This window comes from Muscardinus avellanarius, assembly GCF_963383645.1.
Source record: "Muscardinus avellanarius genome assembly, chromosome: 12".
NCBI classification, from domain to species: Eukaryota; Metazoa; Chordata; class Mammalia; order Rodentia; family Gliridae; genus Muscardinus; species Muscardinus avellanarius.
Genome location: NC_137798.1, coordinates 95,750,901 through 95,767,039, shown reverse-complemented (window position 1 = coordinate 95,767,039; position 16,139 = coordinate 95,750,901). Strand labels below are relative to the sequence as shown.

At 47.2% G+C, this 16,139-nt stretch overlaps 1 pseudogene across 1 annotated transcript; it reads left to right on the top strand.

Annotated features, from left to right (window-relative positions):
- The first annotated feature begins 5,060 nt into the window (after window positions 1-5,060).
- LOC308271066 (heat shock protein HSP 90-beta-like) lies at window positions 5,061-13,658 on the top strand (annotated as a pseudogene). Its single transcript has 5 exons — window positions 5,061-5,135; window positions 6,667-6,754; window positions 7,352-7,456; window positions 10,962-11,005; window positions 11,569-13,658. The product of its transcript is annotated as a heat shock protein HSP 90-beta-like (transcript).
- The last annotated feature ends 2,481 nt before the right edge of the window (window positions 13,659-16,139 follow it).

Here is a 16,139-nt window from a genome sequence, read left to right as displayed (position 1 = left end):
ACAATTAATGACGTAAATGCCTCAATTCAAAGTACAAACAACTGATTAGACCACATGGAGAATAGAATCTCACTCTTAGAAGATGATCGTTCAAAAAATGAAAGCATACTTTCTAATTTAGAAAAAAAAAATCCGACAGCAGGAATCTGACATTGAAGAAATATGGGCCCATTTTAAGAGAGCTAACCTAAGAACAATTGGAATAGAGGAGGGAAAAGAAGGTGAAACCAAAGGGATCAACAATCTCTTCAAGGAAGTAATAGCAGAAAATTTTCCAAACATAGAGCAAGAGGTCGATACACAGGTCCAGGAAACTTATAGAACTCCATTTAGACAGGATCGGAGAAGAGGATCCCCATGCCACATAACTGTCAAAATGACCAGTGTGGAAGCCAAGCAGAGAATCTTAAAGGCAACAAAAACAAAGGGCCAAGTGACATTCAGAGGCAAACCAATTAGAATCACTCCAGACTTCCCAAACCAAGTCATGAGAGCCAGAAGGGCTTGGAGTAACATATTCCAAACTCTGAAAGAAAACAACTTCTAGCCAAAAATTTCCTACCCAGCAAAATTTTCTATCAAATTAGATGGGGAAATAAGAAGCTTCCATGACAAACAGAAACTGAAGGAATTTATGTCTTCAAATCCAGCGCTAGAGAAAATACTCAAAGAGATTAACTACAAAGAAGAATTAGGTAACACACACCAGAACCAGATAAATAAAATTTTCCATCCAACAGACAACTAAGATTGGTTATCTGTGGAGATTCATTATTTATGTTAGTCTTTTACATATCTCTAAATTGTATTGTTTGCTTTTATTATTGCTAATTTTTAGGATTTCTAGTTGGAAGAGTAACATACCTTCAGATATAGCATTTGGAAATATTTTATCCCATTCTATCAGTAACTTTTAACTCTGTTTACATTGTCTTTGGATATACAATACTTTTTTTTTTTTTAGGGAGTTTGTCTACCCTTCTGTTGCCTGTGCTACTGAAATCATATCCAAGAAATCACTGCCAATTTCAATGTTGTGAGGTTTTATGACCCAGATTTTCTTCTAAAAGTTTACAGTCTTAAGATTTATATTTAAGTCTTTTATCTATTTTGAGTTAATATTTGTATATGGTGTTAGGTAAGGGTCCAATTTTATTCTTTTTCATGTAATTATTATTTTTCAACAATATTTAGTTAAAAGATTATTATTTCCTCCACCAAATGTTTGTGGAAACCTTGTCAAAAGTAACTTGACAATATATGGAAGAATTTATCTCTAGGCTTTTATTTAACTCCAATGGTTTATATATTTGCCTTTAGAACAGTACTACACTGTTTCAATTATTGTAGCTTTATATGGTGTGAAATCAGAAAATATATATCTTCTAGCTTCATTCTTTTTCGAGATTGTTTTGGGTATCTAGAGTCCATATTCCATATTAGGATAGATTTTTTTCTGAAAAATAAATAAATAAATGTATGATAGTTTCACCTAAAAAAAAGAAAAAATATTCTATGCTAAGAAAGAAAGCAAAAAGAAATATTGAAATGTTATCTTTAAGTCATCAAAAGCTTGGTATCAGACAAATGAAACTGTTATGTGAGATTATCATTGTTAATTTTGGATAAATTGCTATAATACTAGATGTCAACCACTAAGCCAAGCATGGGAAGGAGGGATGGGGAGGGAACAGGGTGGGGATCGGGTAGGGGCTAATTGGGCGATGTGTGCATGTATGTCTACAAAAATTTTTTTTATCCCATTATGATGTATGACTACAGTGCACCAATAAAAAAATTAAAAAAAGATCTGTGACTACAGTGCACCAATAAAAAATTTAAATAATAAAACAAACACCTGGGTTAAGGTGGATCATCACTCCAACCTCAAGACCTTTTCAAGGTCTATTTCTATTTTAGAAATAAACTAAAGGACTGAATAGCCTTGGACATTCAAAGAAAGAACCATTTTTTCATTGCCTCTCCAAGGAAAGGAAGAAAATTCTAATGCCAACGCTGAGTTTAGGGGTTCTGTGGTTAAATCAGTTTTGGAAACGTTTTATACCATTATCCCCTTTTGGAGATTGGCAAGGCAAATCAGTGGCCCTGAGAAGCCCCACACTGGAACATCTTTTCTCTTTCTGCCGTGAGCATTTCCAGGACTCACTTCACGTGGAATCTGCTCCGCTCCTGGCACTATTTAATATCCCCATAGAATTGCTGTTTTAAGGAACAGTGCTGAGACCAATCCCTGCATTATACAGATGGAGAAACAGGGCTCGGGGAAGGGAGTGAGTCAGTGGGAGAGACAGGCTCCCAAGCTGGGTCTCTTGCCTCGTAGCTCTTATTTTCTCAGTAAAGAGTCTTCTCTGAGCGTAGAAGGGGACAATCTTCTCGCCCTCTTCTTCCCTCTGGGAAGAGACTGAAGAATGGAAAGCAGAGATGGCTGTGTCTGAGTGGCTGAAAGTAAGGAGCACTGTTTGTGGTCCAGGTTTGATGCTCAGAACCCTCCTGGGTCATCACAGCCTGGGGCCCTGATGTGCTGTGGATTTTATCTCATTCTGAGGACCTGGGGGTTATGGGGAGCTCAAGGGGACACGCCAGCAGGACTGGCCCAGCATGATTACAGGACAGGGAGCTGGGTGCAAGTCCTGCCTCTCAGAGGCCCTCTGACCCTACAGATCCAGTGACCCCCAGCTAGCATTACTGGGGAAACTCAATGGACTGTTCCTCGGAGTAGATGCAGACAACCTACCACCCCCAGCGTGCACCTTTGTGACCAGCAGAAGCAATGTTAACAGGAGCATCCAGGCTTTAATGACTGTATGGAACAGACCCTGGTCCCCCTGGAAGGCAGCGGAGAGATAGAAGTTTTAAACCAACCATGCTAGGGATAAGCCATGCTTTCTGTCTCTTTGTTTAAAATCTTCAGCTGGGCCAGGCATGATGGCTCATGCTTGTAATCCCAGTACTTGGGAGGCTAAGACAGGAGGATTACTCAGGTTCGAAGCCAGTCTCAGCTACTTAGTGAGGCTCTAGCAACTTAGTGAGATCCTGTTTCCAAATAACATAGAAAATAGGTCTGGGAGTGTAGCCCAGAGGTAGAAAAGCCCCTGGGTTCCACCCCCAGTAACACACACACACACACACACACACACACACACACACACACACTTCAACTGGTGGACTCCATCTTCCCCCAAATCCTGGTTAGCAGCGAAGCGGGACCCTACCACCACTTCCCAATAGGACTCACCCCTCTAGGATACCTGTTGTAGCATTTTCCAAAACACATCCCCTGAATCTTTAAGTTCCTGAGGCCGTGAGTGTCCTCTGGCTCATTGCTAAAGACAGAGAAATCATATGATCATTTGCTCAGAAGTCAACAGATACTTAAGGTTGCTCAGAAGTTGAAAGAAAATGGTCTGAGATTTTCCTATTGGGGAAAAAAAAAGACTATCTCCTTGCCTTGCTTCTAACTATGTGGAAATTGCTTGCATCACTATGTGTGGGTAGAGACTAGAAATAAAAATAGCTCCTTTGATAAAAAGAAAATAATGATGCCTTTAGTGGGGGTCCTGAGCCATTCCCACAACACAGACTGAGTATACAGAGCTGCCAGACACTGGCCCAGCCTGGGCCTCGCAGCGCCGGCCGGGGCGTCCGACTGGGCACGTACACAAGGTGCTGATGTTGAGAATGGTTTTGTATCTAGGCACACTGGGAAAGGATGCCGGTGCACAGCCCCATCTGCCTTGAGCGCAGGGCCAGGGCTCTTGGCGAGCACAGAGGGGCTGAGCGCTTACTGAACAAGCCCAAGTTCTGGTCTTGGTCCATCACAAACCGTGAGACAGTGGGCAACTCCTTTCCCCTCCTGAGGTTCCTCCTAAGCAATGGGGGGTCCCTTCCAGCTCTATACGTCACCCTCGGTCCCTCCTGTACTAAGTTCCCCCCAGATCAGGAGCAGTGTCCTTAGTGGGTGACCTTTTGACCCCCTCCAGCCTCTGGGATGTGGCACACCCACCCCTTTGCTGAGTGGCCGGCCCACTTCTCTGCCGCCGCCTCACCTCGGAGGCCCACCCTCTTCCCTAATGACAGCCCCCCTGGCTTTAGCTCTGAACCCCTAAATTGGGAAATGTTCAACTGCAGATTGTTTACATTGTGTATTCAGAGTACAAAGTGGTGTTTGAGAGGTGTTTCCATGGAAACAGTGAAGCGAGGAGGCAGCTAACTACGAAGAGAAATAATCCAATATTAACACGTACAAGCTACACTCTCGGGCTGCTCTAACTGAAATACCACATTACTGGGCAGAAGTCCACTGTCCGTTTGCCTGGCCTTGGTCTTAAAAACCAGAAGAAACCACTTCTTGGGTCTAGCTGGCTAGAGAAGCCACCGCACATTTCAAGGCTCCCTGACTTGGGGCTCGAGACCCCTCCCAGCGCTAGGAGTTGAGACCTCTGGGCTGATAGCTCTCAAACTTTGTTGACGGGGGACCCACTTGGACAAGACAAAGGCTAGGACTGTGAGTGAATGTCCGTGCCACTGTCCAGCAGATGTGCACACATCTGCCTTGGCAATGGGGATGCAGACAGTGCAGTGGTGAGCACTGTGTTTACAACAGTAGAGTCTAGTTATTGGGCAATTACGGATTCTCCAAGTGGTGGCGGCAGAGCAAACACCTGGCTCACTGCAGGGTTAACCAAAAGACCCCCCCCCCCCCGTACTCCACGGGTACAGCTGGAGTGGAGTTAACGGCAACATACAGCCAAGGAGCAGGGATTGGAAATCTCTGCCGATTGGAGACGGCACCGAGGAGACGCCGGCGATGCAGATCCTTCCCCCGAATCGCAGGATTCCCAGCCATCTCTGTTGCCAAGAGCTGGGTGGCGGCCAGACTTCTCAGTTGAATGCTGAATTAGTCCTCAGTCAACTCCAGTGATAGGCTCATTTTACTTTATAAACCCTGAGTATTAGATGCCCTCCACGCTCGTTTGTTAAGTGACCTTGGTCATATGTGTCAATGACAGGCTTTTAAGATAGTGCACTGAAAGCGTGGCATGTTGGTGCGGGGCCGTCCTTGGGGCCCTCCCATAGGGCTGCAGAGCGCTGAGGATCTTAAGAAGCGGGGTCAGGTAGGTAAGTCTGCCTGCAGCCCCGTCCTCACCGCACTCCGGGCCGCCAGGATGGCAGGTGCTGAGACTATCTCTTCCCCCCTACCTTGGCCTGGCTGCATGAGAGTCACTTGGGGAGTTGAGGTGGGGATAAAAGTTTTCCTTGGAAATCCTGATCTACAAGGTCAGGGATGGACCTCAAGGATGTAGATTTTTTAAAAAAATGTCCTTAGAGCAAGTGGGAGCAGCCAGGAGTGGGAGTCTTGGGCTCCGAAGGTAAATGGACCAGGGATAAGCGTCCACCTGCCACGTCCTCCTGCCTGGGACCCTGGCCTGACTGGGATGAGAGTCACAGTCACAGGACAAATGGCTACAGAGACCTCAGCTCAGCTCGGCCCCTGGCAGGTCCCTGCAAGTTCATTTGAAAACATGGTCAGCCCCCAGGGGTGCGGCATATTTTCATCATGCTTTATAATCTACATATATGTTACATATACGCTTTTTTTTGGCAGTACTGGGGATGAACCCCAGGGCCATTCTACCTCTGAGCCACACCCCCAGTCCTATTTTTTATTTTTTATTTTGAAACAGGGTCTCACTGAGTTGCAGAGGTCTCACTAAGTAGCTGAGGCTGGCCGTGAACCGCGATCCTCCTGTCTCAGCCTCCCGAATGCTGAGATTACAAGCGTGCGCCACCGTACCTGGCTATATGCTTTTATATGTACTAAATGCCTCATAGTTTTTTTTTTTATTTTAAAGTCTATTCAGTAAAAAGAGAGGACAATTTGGAGTCCGAAAGACCAGCGTTTAAATCCCAGTTCTGCCATTAGCTGTGCCCACTAACCCCGTCTCTTCCCCTCTCTACGCAGCAGTTTGCAGTCTTTAAAGTGGAAATAATAATCCTTACCTCACAGGGCTCTGGCGAAGGTTGAAAAACAAATTTACCGGCCGGGCGCGGTGGCGCACGCTTGTCATCCCCGCGCTTGGGAGGCGGAGACAGGAGGATCGCGCAGGTTCGAAGCCAGCCGCACGCGCTGGCTTAGGAGACCCTGTTTCCAAATAAAAAAATGTAAAAATAGGTCTGGGAGTGTAGCCCGGAGGTAGAAGGGCTTCCAGGAACCCCGGTACCACCAAAGAAAAAAAGAAAAACAAATTTACCTTAAAACCTTTTTGAGATGAATCCAGGTATAACTCTATGAAGAAAGTCAATGCAAAGATTAGGACGTGAGGAAGCACACAGGGTGCCTGGCTCGGCCCGCAGAGGAGGCGTGTGGGGGCCCCTGCTCTTGGCTGGTCCTGACCGGTCCTCCCAGCAAAGCCAGCATGGTGGTTTGTCGCCAGATGGGCATGAGACGCCCCAGATGAATGGAATGGGGGGCTGGCAGCTGAGGTTCTGCAGGGCAGACAGAAGAACAGCAGCTCTTCCTCCCAGATCAGGGGTGGCTAGTACTCAAGTCCAAGGAGAGATTCCCAGCAGATGAGCAGAGCCCAGTTTCAAAGAATTGAGGGGAACAAAACCTGGGGTCACGGCGTGTCTCGTTCCCACGCTCAGGAACGCAGGTGCATGGGCAGCGAGAGCCAGGGCACAGCTCACACGGGGTGCCAACTGCAGGTGCAGGCTCCCCCGGCGGGGCCTTTACGTACCTTGGGTGGAGGTCCAGTCCCGAATGCCCTCCCCTTGACAGGCATGGTTCTAGGTCCTGCGGCCCTCTCTGGCTCCTCTGGGGGCAGGGCCAGGCACACCCCCCTGTACACTTACATGTAGATCTCACCTGTGCCATGTTTGGGGCCTTCAGATCACACAAACCCTCTGCAGTTGGTCGGGATCGTTGTCTTTGTGAGCTCAAACTTCTATTACCCTTTGACCTCTGCCAAGGATCAACCCTCTGATTACATCCACCTAACCTCCTAGAGGATCCTATTGTGGGGCACCTGATCAGAATGGGGTGCAATTCCTCTTGTTGATGCAGGCTGAATGCATGCCGTGAGGAAGTTAGCTGTCCCGTAGGCCTGGAGCCCCTGCTTGCTGCAGGAGTCTGTGGGGCACAGGACAGCATCTGTCTACTTCACACATACGTGTTGGTGATGGTCTTAGTCTGTTTTCTGTCGGTTATAACTGAATACCACAGGCTTGGTACTTTATACAGAACTGAAGTTTATTTGGCGCATGGCTTTGGAGGCTGGGGAGCTCAAGGGTACGGTGGTAACACCTGGTGAGGGCCCCCTTGTTGCCCCAGAAGAAGGACCTGGAAGGATTCTCACGATTAATTTCCATGACGACAAGAGAGCAGGCAACGTGTGCAGGACCCTGCATGAGAACCAGGACTCAGCCCTGGGACTAGGTGCTGCCTTAATAATGAGGGAGGTTAATCTGCTCAACATAGAGACCCCAAAATACTGACCTAAAGGATAAAGAGTCAGGCTGCCATATAAAATCCAAGATAGCTAGTCACATTTGAGTTTCAGACAAATCATAGATTTTAGCATTAGTTATGTCTTGTGCAATATTTGAAGTTATTCACTGTTTATCTAAAATTCATTTATAACTGGGCATCTGTTGTATTAATTTGTTAAATATGGTTCCCTTAAACACACAGGTTTATTTCTCTTTTACTTAGAGTCCGGCTGGTCCAGACTGGTGGGGCGGCTCTACCCTGCAAAGTCATGCAGGGGCCCAGGCAGACCCTCTTTGGTCCCTCAAAGAATGAAGACAGGATAATCCCCAGCACCAACATAGGGTGTTGGGGGCCTGGCCCAACCCCCACCTCTCTTTCCATAGTACTACATAATACTTACCTGGCAGGGGAGATACCATGGTCGCTATTTATACTTTTTTTTAACTTATTTTATTAAAAATGCAACATGGGCCTCATTCCAGAAACCTGGGAGTGGGCCTGGGAATCTGTACTTTAACAAGCCCTCTGACCCTGATGAGCTAAAGCCTGAGAGCCACTGTCCTTGGGTGTTACCTTCTTTGGTAGGACTGAAATGGGGCCCTGCCACCAGGGAGGGGAGAGGAGAACATGAAGGAGCCCGCCCAACTTTTTAACACCTAGACCAGCAAGTGGCTCACGCTCCACAGAGAGCTGGTCACAGTGGTGCCTACCCACAGGGAGGACTGGAAATGTCATCTCTGGTGGGCGGCCAAATGTCTAGCCACAACTCTGTAAAGAATGGAAGGAGAGGACGGATTGGGGTGGACCACTGGTGATTTCTGCTGTACCCATCCCCTACTCACCCTGGCAATCACAGCACGGAGAAATAAAGCAGCTCAGGCAGCAGATGGGGTCCCTGAAGTTGGGGCACTGGTGAATTCATGCGCAAAGAACAGAGGAGGGAAGAGAAGAGGGCCACGGCGTAAGTCGTCCTGGCGTCTGGGTGAGCGCTGCCAGGATGCCGCCAGAATGTCCCCATGGTAACCTCTTCACGGCAGCATTTCATGCTTTCTTGATTTCCTCTGCTCAATCTTACCTTCTGTGTATGCCATTATTCCAGGTGAGCACTGGGTCAAATAATTTGCACAGTCTCTGATGGAATTCCTAGCAGCACAGGATACTAAGCCAGAGAGGAGAGGGGGTGGTAACTGTTTCTCAAGCCGCAGGTAGAATATCGCGCTAAATTCTGATGGTTCCGCTCTAAGAGGAATGTTAACAACTGAAAACACATTTAAAGGAAGGTTCCAAGAGCAGAACAAAGCACCTCGTCCTGCCTGGCTGGAAGAGCCCCAGCTACTATGGCTTCCTGCTCGACTTGGTCCTGCTCGGCTTGCTAATAGTAGGGGAATGTTGGGCCTGAAGAGGAAGCCTAGGAGTGCACAGGGGTCATCTTCACACAGGAAAGAGACTGTCATAGAGAAGAGCTGAACTTATTCCATGGGACCAAAGAGAAAGGATGTACAAGCATGGGATCTAAAATTCAGGGACGCCGACTTGGGTTCCATAAAATAAGGGAGAACTATAAGGTATAACCAACAGTCGGCTAGAGCAGTGGCTTTGTGAGAAAGCAAGTTCCGCGTTGCTAAAAGCATTGAAGCAGAGGCCAGGTGACGCCGTCTAGGATACTGTAGAAGACCTGACTCCGACCGATGAGACTGAGTCGATCCCAGCCATGCTCATTGGCTCTCATGTATATTTGCCGGTGGCCTCTAAGCCCTCTGAGCTCCGTTTTCTCCTCTGTAAATGTGGGAGGTCCAGCCTCGGGTATTATGAGGGGGTGAAATGGCAAAATGGTAAAAGCCCATCTGATGAAAAGGACAATGATTACTGACATCAACAATGACACACTTCTAGACTTGTGTTATTTACAGGGAAGCTTTAGCATCCCATTGTCTTCACTAACGCCCAAGAGCAGAGTGAATTCAGCGCTCTGGCGTGAAAGAAGATCATTGGGGGGAAAGAGAGGGATATTTTTATCTAAACTGGACATTGTGAACCATCTCCGGCCACATCACCTCTGTGGCGGCGACACGTAGGACCAAGCCTAGCAAGAAGCCATAGTAGTTGGGCTCTGCCAGCCCAGCGGGACGTGGCAGGTGTTCTGCTGCTGGCACTTGAGTTTATGGGTGGAGGTTGTGCTGGCCCTTGGCTGTGCTTCTCAGCCGGCCCGGCTTGGTCTCCCTGGGGTCTCTTTCAGAGTTCCCAGCGCGGTGGGGCCAGAGGCACCTCCGTGTGTGTTTGAGTTTGTTTCAACTCGGGCTTTCAATAGTGCCACGGTGCAGAACTGGGCTATTGTCTGGCAGATCAATGGGGCTGATGTCCACGGGCCTATTATCTGAGCTGTTACAGCTACCCAGGAAGAACCAGCTCACTGGCCATTGTGAGGCCAAAAAGAAAAAGGGAGTGGGGGTGGCCGGCCGGCTCGCTGCTCATCATTTTGCTGATTGTGTAACTAGGGGGCCAGAGAAAGTTCCATCCACTGGTGCTGTGCGGCTGTGGCAGAGGGGGAATTGGTGGGGCTTCTGTTCCTGCTCTTCCTCTTGAGAGCCATGCCAAAACACAACTAAAAAGTGAAACAGTTAATCACTCTATACTTTACTGTCTCTTTTCTGTTGGCCCAGTTGAGAGTATCAATTAGTATCATCTGATGGAGGTGCAGAGCTTATACAGTGACATTTTACAGGCCATGATGTCTATATTTTGTTAGATAGGTCTCTCCCAGTCAGAAAGATAAAGACATATGGGAGTGTGATATGGAACTGCACGTATTGGATGTTATTAGGAGCAAACTTTTAACTAGGTTAAGCAAGTCATTTTATAGATGAGGAAACAGGAAACTGGCTTGCTCATAATCAGATTAAAGGATTCAAATCCAGCTATAATTATTCCCAGTACGATACAATAGCTTTCTTTTTTTTCCTTTCTTTTATTTTTTCTGGGGGACTGAACCCAGGGGCATTCTACCTCCGAGTTACAGTCCTAACCCTTTATTAATTTTATGTTTAAATAAGTTCTCTAAGCTACCACATGCTGGCCTCAAACTGGCGATCCTCCTATCTAGGCCTTCCAGGTGTGTGCCAGGATTACAGGTGTGTGCCACTGTGCCAGGCTCAGAGCAGCTTTCTTTAACTCATTCATTCATTCATTTGGCAAATAGTGATTAAGCCCCTACTGTGCATTGGATACTGTGATAGATACTGACAGCAGATGTGTGAATTGGGTAGATGAAGTCCGTGCTCCATTGAGCTCACGTTCAGGGGGAGGGTTTTTATTTTCTGATCCATATAATTATATCTCCTGCATCTTGCTCCATGCTGGCTGCTTAATCAGATGTTAATAAGTATTTAATAAATAAATGGATGGATGCCCTAGCAGCAACCGTGGTCCATGAGGTTTTTTTCTGTTCCCCAAGGCCACATCGATGATGTGTTTAAGCTCCTGCGCCTCCAGATGAAGGTCGCTACTGGATGAGAACATTAGCTCCGTTCCAGGGAGCAATTTGTAACTTTTCTCATGAAGCATAAACTTGGAATAATTTTCAAATGGCAGGTGCACAAATGATTTCTCCAAGGAGAAGACAATTTCATCTCCCCACGTCCCCTCATGTGAATCTTCCAACTGCAGTCGGTAGTAAGTAGAAATCAATAAATGAGATGCAAAATTCACATTGAACTGTTTGGAAAGCACGATTTTAGGGGGCAGCGGAACAGAATAGAGGTGGGGCGTGCGGCATCTGTGTCTGAGTCACAGAGAAGCCCAGGTGAAAACTCAGAGAAGTCCAGAAGTCACATCAGAGCTTTGGAGAATACATATATGGATATATATATATATATATATATATATATATATATGGATATATATGAATAGGGAATGAACTCAGGAGCATTCTACCTTTGAACTACACCCTCAGCCATTTTACTTTTTTTATTTTGAGATAGGGTCTTGTTGTTAGGTTGCCAAGAGTCTCACTAAGTTGCTGAGGTTGGCCTATATCAGCCTCCCAAGTATTGAGACTACAGGTGTTCACCACCGTTAATACTTTCTACACCAACAAAGAGATTTTCCTTCGGGAGTTGATCTCTAATGCGTCTGATGCCTTGGACAAGATTCGCTTTGAGAGCCTGACAGATCCTTCCGAATTGGACAGTGGTAAAGGGCTGAAAACTGACATCATCCCCAACCCTCAGGAACGTACCCGGACTTTGGTGGACACAGGCATTGGCATGACCAAGGCTGACCTCATAAATAATTTGGGAACCGTTGCCAAGGCTGGCACTAAAGCGTTTATGGAGGCTTTTCAAGCGGGTGCTGATATCTCCATGATCGGGCTATTTGGTGTTCGATTTTACTCTGCCTACCTGGTTGCCGAGAAAGTGGTTGTGATCACAAAGCACAATGATGGTGAGCAGTATGCCTGGGAGTCGTCGGCCGGGGGCTAGTTCACAGTCTGGGCCGATCACGGTGAGCCCATTGGCCGGGGTACCAAAGTGATTCTCCACCTCAAGGAAGACCAGGCCGAGTACTTAGAGGAGCGGCGGGTCAAAGAAGTGGTGAAGAAGCACTCACAGTTCATCGGCTATCCCATCACCCTCTACTTGGAGAAGGAGCGGGGAAAGGAAATCAGCGATGATGAGGCAGAGGAGGAAGGTGAGAAAGAGGAAGAGGACAAGGATGATGAGGAGAAGCCCAAGACTGAAGACGTGCGCTCAGACGAGGAGGACGACACTGGGAAAGATAAGAAAAAGAAAACCAAGAAGATCAAGGAGAAGTACATCGACCACGAAGAACTGAACAAGACCAAGCCCATTTGGACCAGAAACCCAGATGATGTCACTCAGGAGGAGTACGGAGAGTTCTACAAGAGCCTCATGACTGGGAAGACCATTGGCCGTCAAGCACTTCTCTGTAGAAGGCCAGCTGGAGTTCAGGGCACTGCTGTTCATCCCTCGCCGGGCTCCTTTGATCTCTTTGAGGACAAGAAGAAGAACATCAAGCTCTCTGTGCGCCGTGTGCTCATCATGGACGGCTGTGACGAGCTGATCCCCAGGTATCTCAACTTTATCCGTGGTGTCGTGGATTCTGAGGACTTGCCCCTGAACATCTCCAGAGAAATGCTGCAGCAGAGTAAGATCTTGAAAGTCATCCGCAAAAACATTGTTAAGAAGTGCTTAGAGCTCTTCTCTGAGCTGGCGGAAGACTAAGAGAACTATAAGAAGTTTTATGAGGTCTTCTCTAAAAACCTGAAGCTTGGAATCCACGAGGACTCTACTAACCGGCGCCGCCTCTCTGAGCTGCTGCGCTGTCACACCTCACAGTCTGGAGATGAGATGACCTCTTTGTCCGAGTATGTCTCCCGCATGAAGGAAACTCAGAAGACCATCTACTTACTACATCACTGGTGAGAGCAAAGAGCAGGTGGCCAACTCGGCTTTTGTGGAGCGTGTGCGGAAGCGGGGCTTTGAGGTCATGAACATGACTGAGCCTATCGACGAGTACTGTGTGCAGCAGCTCAAGGAGTTTGATGGGAAGAGCTGGTACCCGTGACCAAGGAAGGTCTGGAGCTGCCTGAGGATGAGGAGGAAAAGAAGAAAATGGAGGAGGGCAGGGCAAAGTTCAAGAACCTCTGTAAACTTATGAAAGAGATTTTGGATAAGAAAGTTGAGAAGGTGACAATCTCCAATAGGCTTGTGTCCTCACCCTGCTGCATCGTGACCAGCACCTATGGATGGACGGCCAACATGGAGCTGATCATGAAGGCCCAGGCCCTCAGAGACAACTCCATCATGGGCTACATGATGGCCAAGAAGCACCTGGAGATCAACCCCGACCACCCCATCGTGGAGACTCTGCGCCAGAAGGCAGAGGCCGACAAGAACGACAAGGCCGTCAAGGACCTGGTTGTGCTGCTGTTTAAAACCACGCTGCTGTCTTCTGGCTTCTCCCTGGAAGACCCCCAGACCCACTCCAAATGCATCTATGGCATGATCAAGCTAGGCCTCGGCATTGATGAAGGTGAAGTGACGGCCGAGGAGCCCAGTGCTGCTGCTCCCGATGAGATCCCCCCCTCAAGGGGGATGAGGATGCATCCCGCAGGGAAGAAGTAGATTAGGATTCCCGCAAGGAAGCCGCACCCTCTGTACAGTGTCCCCGCGGCTCCCCAGCAGCCTGGAATGGCCCTGTCCCACCTGGCTCCCTCTGCTCATGTCTAGTGGTTTTCTTTCTTTCCTGTCCTTGTGTCTTGACAGGAAACAAAGCCCTGTAGCCCCGTCCTAGACTTGGCTTGACATGCAGGGTTGGACGTTGTGTTTGTTTTATTTTGAAATTAAAGTATGCAAAATAAAAAATGCAGTTAAAAAAAAAGAATTTCTGGTGAAGAAAGTGATGGGTATCACTCTATACTGGAGATTATAAAAGCTTGACCCACAGGCCATATCTGGCCCATCACCTATGTTTATAAATAAAGTTTTATTGACACAGTCATGCCCATTCATTTCCAAATTGTCTGGCAGTTTTCAAGCTACTCTACCCACATACATACATAGTTGTGACAGAAACAGAATGACCTCCAGCACCTAGACTATTGACCACCTGGCCTTGTTCAGGAAAAGTTTGTCCATCCCTCCTCTACACTAACTGTCCTTGACTGGGCCTTTCATTTAATGCCCGTCCACAAAGTGTCTTGTGGGGATTTCTGCTCCTAAAGTTGGGCCATCCTGTTTTTCTTTGATTCTCATCGTTTTCCAATCCATTCTTCAAAGGACTTCCAGGCAGATCTTGCCAAAACACAGCTTTGACCCTTCCTGTTCTCCCTCAGGGCTTCCACAAAAACTGTAAGCTGCAGAGGACCTCTCTCCATTCCCACCTCACTGCCGGCCTCGCTCACCACGCTGGCTCCTCTGCTCCAAGTCACCACTGATGCTACTGACCTCGGGACAACTTCTCAGTGGGCGGGAAACCCAAATGTTAAGTGTATGTGTCAATATTTACACACCTCTGGATTTCACAAATGTTATAGAAGAAATAGGGCTCATCTCTGGATTGAGAAAGTATGTATGAAAGTGTACAGAAAAAAAAAGATTGTATGGGGGGATGGGGGAAGGATGGCAAAAGGAGCTCGTGGAGAAGCCCCTGGGTCCAGGACCTGAGTCTTGGGTACAGACAATGGAGTCAGGAGGTCAGAGGTGCTTTCTGTTACAGTCAGCATTCTCACTGTTTTGGTCCAAACACCTGATGATCATAACTTAGAGGAAGAAAGGTTTATGGGTCTGGAGAGTAGATAGATAGATAGATAGATAGATAGATAGATAGATAGATAGATAGATAGATGATAGATAGATGATAGATAGATAGATAGATAGATAGATAGACAGATGATAGATAGTCAATTTATACAGGCTGCTAAGCAGGAGCCGGGGCTATAGGTCCCCAGGGTATTATTATGGGAAGCAGAGCAAGGGAGGGGCAAGGGACATACATGGTCCCCAAGGCCACACCCCAGGGACCCATCTTTCACCATGGCTGCCTCCAGAGCATGAGGGCTGAGAGACATTTTCCTTCCAAACCATAACAGACGTACAGAGGTCCTGCACAGATGAGTGGCATGGTTAGATTGGGATTTCAAAAGCTATTCTTCATAATTTTACACATGTTCAAGTGTAGACCTGGACAACCATTGGTGGGAGGGGGGAAGGGAAAATGGGGGCGGGGGGGAGAGGGCACCAAATATAGTGTAAATGTGTACTATTTATGTTCAATAAAAAAATTGTTATAAAAAAATCCTAAGAAGCATTTGAGAACAAAAGGACCAATGTAAAAAGATAAGTGAGTGGTGGAACCTATTTTGTAATCTGTTTGGAATTAATAAATGATTTCTTATCTTTAAAAAAAAAAAGCTATTCTTCAGCCAGCATGGAAGGATGGATTGAAGAGGGGGCAAATTACAGAGAAACAAATCAGATGAAAGATACCAGGGCATGGACCCAGAAGAAATTGAGAGGATGGGATGGGCTGAAGTTGCTGACGATTGGAAGAGGGCCTACGGTAGGGTAGCAGAAGGAGGAGGAGTTGGGATGGCTCCCAAGCTTCTGTCTGGAGAATCTGGAAGAACCAGATATATGCTAGACCAAGGTCTCCCAGGAAACCTTATATTTCCTGGATCCTTAAACCCAGGTACAGGTCTTGACCCTTTGAACAGGCTCAATGTGATCAATGTGCCTGTTTTTTTGTTTTTGTTTTTTTGGGGGTTTTTTGGTTGTACTGGGAGTGGAAACCAGGGGCTTTCTATCTCCGGGCTATCCTCCAAGACTTATTTTTTATACTTTATTTAGAAACAGGGTCTCACTAAGTTGCTGAGAGCCTCACTAAGTAGCTGAGGCTGGCCATGAACCTGCGTGATCCTCCTGTCTCAGCCTCCCAAGCGCTGGCATTACACGCGTGCACCACCACGCCCAGCTCAATGTGCCTATTCTGATTTTACAAATTTCCTAATGAAACCTACCATCTAGAGCTGCCTGAGGAAAAGGAATAGCCACCGATGATTTTCACATCCCTGGGAGGCTGGCCAGGAGCTGCTAAGGGAGGGGAGGGGCTT